The sequence below is a fragment of the Myotis davidii genome, unplaced genomic scaffold (assembly GCF_000327345.1).
Source record: "Myotis davidii unplaced genomic scaffold, ASM32734v1 scaffold172, whole genome shotgun sequence".
NCBI lineage: Eukaryota > Metazoa > Chordata > Mammalia > Chiroptera > Vespertilionidae > Myotis > Myotis davidii.
Window position 1 is genome coordinate 2,198,108 of NW_006284343.1, and position 9,458 is coordinate 2,207,565.

At 55.5% G+C, this 9,458-nt stretch overlaps 1 long non-coding RNA gene across 1 annotated transcript in view; it reads right to left on the reverse strand.

Annotated features, from left to right (window-relative positions):
• Positions 1–1,665: 1,665 nt before the first annotated feature.
• Positions 1,666–9,458, reverse strand: part of LOC102761541 — a 128,809-nt gene continuing 121,016 nt past the window's right edge. The window contains exon 3 of the long non-coding RNA XR_435195.2: positions 1,666–2,801. This is a non-coding gene — a long non-coding RNA (uncharacterized LOC102761541). The remainder of the gene's footprint in view (positions 2,802–9,458) is intronic.

Consider the following 9,458-nt stretch of genomic DNA (forward strand, 5'->3'; position numbering starts at 1 on the left):
GCTCCATGGAAGGAGGCAAGAGAAGGGCCGTGTTCCAGCACCGCAGACACGCACGCCGTCTTTCAGCAAGACGAGGAGGCCTGATCCCTGGCAAGCAGCAACAACTTCGGGATGGCATGCATCCCGAGAGCCTGGCTTTGACGAACCCGAGAAGAACCTGTAATTTGCCTTCTTTGGATTGTTCTTACTTGTCATGAACACCAACGGCTGGGCTGGCACGACCTTCCTCTCCTCCACCCTCCACCGCCAGCACCACCGTCGGCTCCTCTCGCCCAGACCGAGGTAGTGTCTGCAGAGGGAAGAAGGAGCCTGGGTGGTCCCAGGCCCCACTCCCCGAGTTGGAACTCAAAGGTTATCTAGGAGACTTTAGAGAGAAAGTACACACTTAGGCCCAATTTACATGCCCTTGATAGTTTAAAGGATCCTAGCGTTCAAAGGAATTTCAGGAAGTCTTCGCGCCAACTCCCTTGCTCTCCAGACACCACCATCCCAAAGATCTTAGCTCTTAGTCTCTGTCTAGCTAGCTTGCAGAATTTTCTTCTGGGCTCATTATTCTACGGAGTATGTACACGCGTCACACACACACACACCCCGCTCGCACGCACGCATGCACACACCACTGTCCACGGCACTCTACTGAAGGAAGTGGTCTCCATTGGTTCCTTATACCCAGGTTTTCATTCAATATCATGCAACCCTACCATTCTGGAAACAACCGACGTGGTGAAGATTGGTGGTTGATCCAATGGCATGCGTCTATAGGCTGCTGGTGGCCAATGATATGTCCTGAATGGTGATTGGCCAAACCGGTCAAGGCTACCAGTCGGCTACAGAAAGTAAAGCAGAAGCAGAGCCAGGATCGTCGAGTCACCAGCAGGGTTACCAGTTGTCCCAGTTTGCCCAGGACTATGGCAGGGTTAGCACTGGAAGTCCTGCATCCTGGGAAAGCCCCCGGTCCTGGGCACCCTCAGCCCATCACCACGAGCCGAATTCTAGAATCAGGAGCAGTGGATCCCGCTGCAGAGCAGGAGATCGAGGGGGCTGTGGTATGACAGGTTCTGCTGTCCCTGGAAACCATCTCTAGCAAAGGGAATCCTTTAAGTTAATGCTCACCCAAGGATATTATTTCATTGGATTTTAGAGAGTGTGGAAGAGAAGGGGAGAGACAGAGAGAAACATCGATGTGGGGGAGACACATCGGTTGGTTGCTGTCCACATGCTCAACTGGGGTACATGCCTTTGACTGGAATCGAACCCAAGACCCTTTAGTCTGCACTGACGTTCTAACCACTGAGCACCACCAGCCGGGCAGCAACGCGAACTCGTGAATGACTTGGGCTTCTCGGGAAGGTCTAGCTGGGCAGCTGCTGCCAGACTGCTTCCTGCCTACTTCCCCAGCAGCTTGTGCTAAGCCAGCTTGTATGGAGGTAAGACAAGTGGGTCTCTGTCCCTTGACACCCAAGGGAATTGAACTGCTACAACGAGCCTGTCTGCCTGTCCAGGAAGGACGGCGAAAGCCCACAGACAAGCCTCGTGTTCCAACTGCAGGAAACCTCCAGAGGCTCCCCTCCGTCATTTTGTGTTGAACCTGAGACGCCGAGAAGGCCCCCCTTGCTCCACTGAGAAGACACTGAAATCACTAAATGGTCACACAAACACATCATCTGCAACACAGGGAAGGTAGACAGGTCTAGCTTTAATTCTTTCCGTCCATTCACTGTGGACACTGAGAGTACAGACCTGCTTGGCCCTGCACTTTGGCCAAGGTTGACAGGGATAGACATCTAGGAAGTATTTCCGTCCATGTGTAGGGCGGCTACAGAGTGATCGAAACGAACAGGACTCGTGGGGCCCAACCCATGGCCGGGTGTGTGTGTCACCGGCACGCCCCGGAGGAAGAGGGTCCGCCACAAATTCCACCAGCGCTGGTAGCTGGACGGTCCTAAAGAAGCCCCCAGCTCCGGTGTGGACCCCAACGGCCACCTGAGAGGAGAGGGTGGCCATTGCCGCTGACTGTGCCTCTGGCTCAACATTTTCTGCTCCTCCAGATGTCCGATCGTGTGTGATCCCAGCCAAGACGGGTGGGCATGGAGAACGGCAGCCTTCACAATCCGGGTCCACCGCCGGAGTCCCTGCCAACGTCCCCAAGAGCCCGAGGAACGTCCCCGCATGGATGAGCATCCCTCGGGAACCCGCGCGGCCAGGCCCGAACAGACGAGAAGGAAGACTCGTCCAAGGCTGTGCGCATAGCGGCGCACACGTGTCTTGAGAAGGAGCCGGAACAAAAAACGCAGATCCTGTTTGACCTAAGTGTAGTTAACGATTCACTCTGTATCCGCTAGAAGACGACGGAGCAAACAAGAATCGCTGCACAGCAGGCGTGGAGGTGGGTGGGGGGCGGACAGAAAGGGGGTGGCAGAAAGCCCTGGGGCTCCTGGGGGTTGGGGGAGGGCAGCCTTCGGGGCCTCGGCCGCAGAGGAAGGGTTTTCCATAAGAAGGAGAAGCAAGGTCTGGGATACCGGTGTCTCCTCCATAGGTTGCCCTCAGCAACGATGCTTCCCCCAGCGCATGCAGGTCATCACGCCCACTATTCCTCAGAGCGAGGGTCTTGGCTTTCTCCTCAAATGTCTTCTCAAATCCAGAACCTTCTATATGTATTCTCCAAAATAAGAGTTCTCCATCCAATGCAGAGTGCCTGCCTCTTAAGAGCTGGTTGCAGCTGAGCCGGGACCTCCAGGAGGCTCCCTGGTGGGCAGTGAGGGTGAGGAAGGGCAGCCCTTTGCCAGCCCTGCTTCCCAGGCCTGTGGAGCAAAACACAGCATTGGAGTGAGAATCTGGCGTCAGCCCCTCCTACAAATGGCTTTCAACAGTGAGTATCACTTTCCTACTTTCCTCCCTAACAGTCTAGCTGCCGAGAAGAGGAGAGCTGCTTCTAAAAGCAGGATTTTCGTTAGGGGCAGGGGGAGGGGTAGCTGTTTATCCAACTCAAGCAACTCCCTGTACACTGAGTCACCACCGGGAGCCTTTCACACAAATCCCACCACTACACCCATAGCTGATTTATTTTAAAAAATAAATTAAATACCACTGAACCCAGCCAGCCCAGAGGAAGTGGAAAATTCTGTTTTCAGCAGATCACTGTGATATGTCTGCGAGATGTGGGCGTGTGGAGATATTAGATCACCCACTTTACAAACGGGGAAACTGAGGCACAGAGGGTGCCAATGTTCTCAGTAGAGGATGACAAGGGTCTGGTCCCTAATCCTAATGTTCCCTTCAGCCGGCACCTCTCTGCTCTCGAAAGCCCCTTAACAATTAATCAGGAAACCACCCAGACTGGGTAGGGGTCCCTCCGAGGAAATGTGAAGGCATGGTCTAACACGTTCCTACTTCCCTCACGCCGATGGCAAATACACAGACATGGCCCGGCCGGCCTGGCTGGGTGGCTGGGCACCAATCTAAGAACCAGGAGACCACAGTTTCCATCCCGGTCAGAGCACATGCCTGGGTTGCAGGCTCAATCCCCAGTAGAGAGTGGGCAGGAAACAACCGATCAATGATTCTCTCTCATCATTGATGTTTCTCTCTCTCCCTCTCCCTTCCTCTCTGAAATCAATAAACTTATATATTAAAAAAAAAGAATTGTGGGGCTGTCTTACGGTCCCTATTAGGATGGGCACCCCTGTAAAAAGCGAGAGTGTGCATATTAGAGTCACCTACCCAAAGAAAGCCAGCCAACATGCCCATGCAGAGGTGTCTGGGCGCTCCAGGTGGCTCTCTGATTGGTGGCCAGGGGGACATCGCACGTCTTCGCCCAGGTGTTGCCTAGGCCTTCCAGACACTCTCTTTCATTTGGGCCTGAAAGCACCCCCAACACCCCCAAAGTTGTGCTAACGTTCCTCTGGTCCCCTTCCCTCCAGGGCAGCGGCCCTCTCCCCTGGCTCCCACGGGGCCCAGGGCCGGGAGAAGCCCTTCTGGCCCCGGGAGACGCACACAGCTCGAAGCTTGCCAATTAATTGGCAGCCGCCAGGTGAATCACACAGGGACTTCCTTCTTGTTGCCCGGCAACCGCATGCACTTGGCAGTGGGACGTTAAACACAGAGGGGAATGTTGGGAGGGACTTGCAAAATAAAATGAAAAGCAAAACATACAACACCCCAGACTCATCCCAGCATGGCCAACCCAGCCCGGAGGGGGGGGAGGGGGAGAGAGGCATTGGGGAGTGGGGTGGAGACGAGGGAATCGGCCCAGCAGAGCCCAACTCTCCCTCCCCCACACCCCCTACCCAAACCCTCTGGGTGCATGTTCATAGGTGGCCAAAGACACGCCTCTGTTAGCCTGGAGAAAGGCAACGGGGGGCCCACGGATTAACAGGCGCCAAGGGAGTTGGAAGATTACCTAGAAACACGCAGCCCAGAGGGTTTACGAGGCTGGCTGAGGGCACGTATCTGCTGTTTTCGCGTCTCCACTGGGCACCACTGCCCAGGCTAAGTCACTCTGCCACCTCTAGGGCAGGAACGCCTTCTCCCAATCCTTTTCCCCTCGAATGTGTTTGTGTCTGTTGCTATGGCCACTGGGAGCTGTGCCCTTCAGACCCTGTCTCTGGCCTCTCTGAAAACCCCGGGAACAGACGTGAAATGTGTGCATGTTCTGTGCTGGGGACAGCCCACAGAACAAGGGCTGGGGACAAGGAAAGGGAGGACAGTGGCAAGGGGGCCACTGCGGTAGGCTGAATATTAGCCCCACAAAGACAACCAGGCCTTGATCCCTGCGACCTTGAACGTAGGCTACCTCTGACAGCAAAAGGGACTGTGCGGATGTGAGCGAGGGCTCAGGGACTGCAGGGATTACCCTGGATTATCCAGGGGGGCCCACATGTAATCACAAATCTTCATAAGAAAGAGGGAGGCAGTCCTAGCTGGTTTGGCTCAGTGGATGGAGCGTCGACCTATGAACTGAAGGGTCCCAAGTTCGATTCTGGTCAAGGGCATATACCTCGGTTGCAGGCATTGTCAATCCCCGGAACCGGGACCAGGCCCTGCAACCAGTAGATATGTCTCTCCCTCTACCTTCCACTCTCTCTAAAAATCAATGGAAAAATATCCTCGGTGAGGATTAACAAAAAATAAATTAATAACAATAAATAAATTTCTTATTTAAAAAAAAGAAAGAAAGAGGGAGGGAGGGAGAGGAAGACCTGACCCAGAGGCTAGAGGGACCCAGGGCAGGAATCACAAGGCAAGGTGACCAGGAGGCTCCAGAGCTGGGAAAGTCAAGGAAGTGGATTCTTCCCAGGAGACACTGGAAGGAGCCAGCCCTGCGGATGCCTTGACCTTAGCTCCGTGGAACTGGCCCCCAGAACCATAGAAGAATAGATGTGAGTTGCTTTACACCCCTAAGTTCATGGTAATTTTACAGCAGCCATGGGACTCTACTGCTGCGCATCAGGGCACACGGGGCCGCTGTGCCCCACAGGTCTGTGGAAGAGGGCGTCACCGCAAGCACAAGAGGCAGCAATGGGCTGAGGCTGGCCAGGAGGGGCGAGGTCCAGAACTTGGCTTAGGAAGGTCCGACAGACACCCTACGAGGGCCAAGGGCGGGTCTCTGAGACCAACTGAGGCAAGAAGCGGCCCAGGCTCTGAAGGCGTTTTGAAATTGTTTTCATTTGTGACTGTAACTTGGCTCCATCTCTGAAAGCTTCTGTTTCATCATCTGCAAAATGGAGATAATATCTGCCTTGCAGAGCTTTTAGGATTAAGGGAGATGCCGTAGGAAAAGCACATGGCACAGGGCAGATGCCCAATAAATTACGACTCTGAGGAGGATTCTGTCGGTGGTGACTTACTCCAGTATTTGTCCTCCCCTTTCTACTTAGAAACAGAACTCTGATTTCACACTGAGGCCCAGAGTCAAAAGACTATGTTTCCCAGCCTCCCTTGCAGCTAGCTATGGCCACATGACTAAGATCTGGTCAAGGAGACGTAAGCAAGTGCTGTGGGACTTCTGGGAAGGCTGTTCAAAAGGTGTTGGAAAGAGCCCGATGGTTACCTCTCTGCCTTTCCTGCCTTCCGCCTTCAGCGAGGACGTGATGGCTAGTGCCCCAGCAGCCGTCTTGGACTACGAGGGACGCTGAACATGGGAGTCCTGTGAGAAGGTAATTTAATAGGAAGAGGGAAGCCCGGGTCCCTAAAAGCTGAACTGCTATACCAGCCTTGGATGGCCTTTTTCTGGATTTCTGCTATGTGAGCAAGAATGCTCTTGTGTCCTAATAGTGAAGTCACTATTACTGTAGAGTTTTCTAGTAACCACGGTGGATGCCCTATATCACAGATCTAGAAAAGGGAATCCATCTAGAGGAGTGCTTCTCCAAGTGTAGTCCACCTTCAGCAGCACCTGGGAACGCATTAGAAATGCAAGTTCTCAGGCCCCACCCCAGACTCACTGCCTCGAGCACGCGGAGAGCCGCTGCGCATGGCAGACACTGCTCCCAGCGGGGGAAGCAGGAACATCCCTGAACCTGACTCTGGGGAGGACACAGGTGCTCCCAAGCAGAAACTGTCACCAGCACGGCTGGGGCAGGCTTGGGAATGGACAGGTAGCTGCCAGGTGGGGTGACTGGATGGAGCAGGATTCCTGGTGGCTGTGTCACCTTACTTCCCATCAGAACAGGGTGGACACCTTTCCTGCCTCCCATGAATAACCACACAGAGCCTGTTTCCTCCCCTCGTAAACCGAGAGCACAGGGAGCCGGCTCCCACGAGGTGCTGCACACATGAGCTCATGCAAGCCAGAGCTCTGCCTTCGTGAAGGCGGGGACACGGCAGCGGCCTGTTTAGAAACGGGAGCACCAACTCTCCCTCCAGTCGGTAACTCCCCAGGCGCTGAAACCAGAATCCTCCCACAGGGCTGCGCCCTGAGCAGAGACAGGCTTCCCATACTTTTAACGGAGCCTGGAAATCAGCTCTGCGCGCGTTTGTAGCTGGGCCAGAGCATGAAGGGAGGAATAAATGAAGCGAGAACCCGGGAATGAGGAGAGAAGGAGAGCTGAGCAGGGTGATGCTCTGGCTCCTGGAAAAGGCAGATGAAGTCACCTGTGAATTCCCTCTCCTGCTGGGACCCGCTCCTGCCTTTGCCATTTCATTCCCGGCCTGCCCTGCTGAAATGCTGAGCCAAGCTTTTCCTGGCTCCCTTTGACCCAAATCATTAAATCAAGAATGTCACTGGGGATAGGCAGGAGGGAGGTGGAGGAAAAGAGGAGAGGAGGGAGAGGAAGAAAAAGAAGAGGAGGAAGGGAAGGAGGTGAGGAAGAAAGAGGAGAGAGAGAAGAGATGGAGGGCAGGAGGAGAGGAAGGCAAAGGGGCTGGAGGACAGAGGAGAGAGAAGCCTGCAGGGTAAACCGAGTCCTCGCAGCATCCCTCCCTCTCTCAGCTCCAACTGGCTAGCGCAGATGGGGAGATGGGGGACAGGTATGAGTCCATAACCCACATGGAAAAGGCCAGGTCCCAGGGACCTCTGGGAGGCTAAGGCCCTGTGGGATGGAACCCACTGGCATCTTCCCACTGGAGGCAGCGGATTGGAGCAGGTAGGAGAGACCCCGTTGCTCTCTATCAGTGGTACCCAAGAGACAAGGAAGCAGGTCCCGTTCCTGTTCCTGGGGACTTCTGTTCCCGGCCACAAATGAGACCAAACAAGGGAGGACTTGGCTTCTGGCATCGGCCAGCTCCGAGCTTCCACCTTCCTCTCCCCACCCCACCGCCCTTCCCCCTGGGTCCAAATACAGCTCCCACTTGACTGAAACCCCTGGGCTCCCTCCAGCCTGCAACCCTCCGGCGCAGATGTCCTGACCCTGGCAGATGTGTTAAAAAATAAACCTCATAAAGCTTCCAGATGTGCTGTGTGCACGGTGTTGTTTCTCGGCTCCTGTCTCCAGAGGCCCATGTGTGATGTCCAGCATCCTGACGGCCCAGATGGGACAGGGGGCGGCCAAGGGGCATTGCCTGGGGTCGACGGGAAAGGGGCCCTTCCTCCAGGACCACACTCACCCATCCGCCCATCGACTCCCCCCTGCAAAGATGTGACCTCCTTTACCCCCTGGGTTCTCCCACCATCCCCCACACCCTGTTTCTTCCCCTCTTATAGGTCCGATACACATCCTTGGCATGTGTGCCACGTCAAGCAAAAGACCTCCGAAAGGCTGCAAAGGAGCGAGTCGGAGATTCCCAAAGGGGAACCCTCCAGGCTGTGCCTTCTCTGGGCCCCCACCTCGTGTCTCCCTTAAACTCCGTGGACAAACGGCCTTTGTGACACAAAGTCAGGGACGAAATGACACAGAGCGCCCCTTCGACGTACGATGTTGAGTGACCATCTCAGGAGCTGGACCAGCCAGAGCGAGGGAATAGAGTCTGTGACTTGCCAAGCCCGCCCCTACCCCCCGGGGCTGGTGGCCTCTGGCCCACAGAGAGGTAACTGCCAACGGGCAGCCTTGTGCACACACAGCCACACACGCACCCTGCCCAGCGCGCACACCTGAGGGCCCAGGATTCTTTGCACAAGGTGACGCCCGGCCCCTTTGATGCTCGCCGGATGTGCTCCCATTGGGTGAGAACCAGACCTCAATAAAGCCCGGCTCTATCAAGAGGCCGGTGGTGTGCGATTGCCCCGGCCTGTTATCTCCGTGGCCCTGGGTGGGGCTGCTTTGCGGTTCGCCACTGAAAAGCACTCACTTCTAGGCGGATCAAAGCCCCTTCCGCATCGGCCGGCCTGGATCCCTTGTTTGTATCTGCAGGAGGCTGTTCCTAACGATGGACTTTCAAGATAATAGGGACCCTAGTCCCAGACTGCCTCTGCCCTCTCCTTACCACGCAACGCGTCCCTCAGGGGCCACCTAATGGCCATTCACAAGGCCCTTCTCTTCTCTCTCTCCGGGTGAAGAGAAGATGTTAAGTTTTCGTTTAACATTGGAAATGGGGGGCTGGCCAGAGAGCGTGCCAGGCCTGCTCCCAGCAACCACGGGGGGATCAGGGGGACCGAGAGACACTAACTCAGAGACCAGTGCCGGCAAGGGGACTCCAGAGAGGAGGGCACCTACTACACATTTTTCTCAGGAGGGATGAACAGACAGATCCCCACCTGGTCCCTGCAGTCCTGTCTACTGTCTACCCAGATGTCTAAGGGCTGGCTGTCAGCCCACAGTGAGGACACAGCGGGACCCAAGTTGCCTGGGTCTGGGGCACCCAGAAAGCCTGCCCATCAATACCGGGGAGAAGAGCACATGCACTCAAGGACTGTGGGTGCCGCAGGCTTCAGGGGCCTCCCGAGGGTTCCTCCGCTCCACCAAGGTCTGTTGGGGCCCGTGGAGGCATGCTATGGCTGCCATGGTTTTCTTCTCTGTGTTCAGAGTACCTAGTGTAGTGTCTGATCCTGAGGAGACACATGGATGGGTGGATGGGTGGGTGGA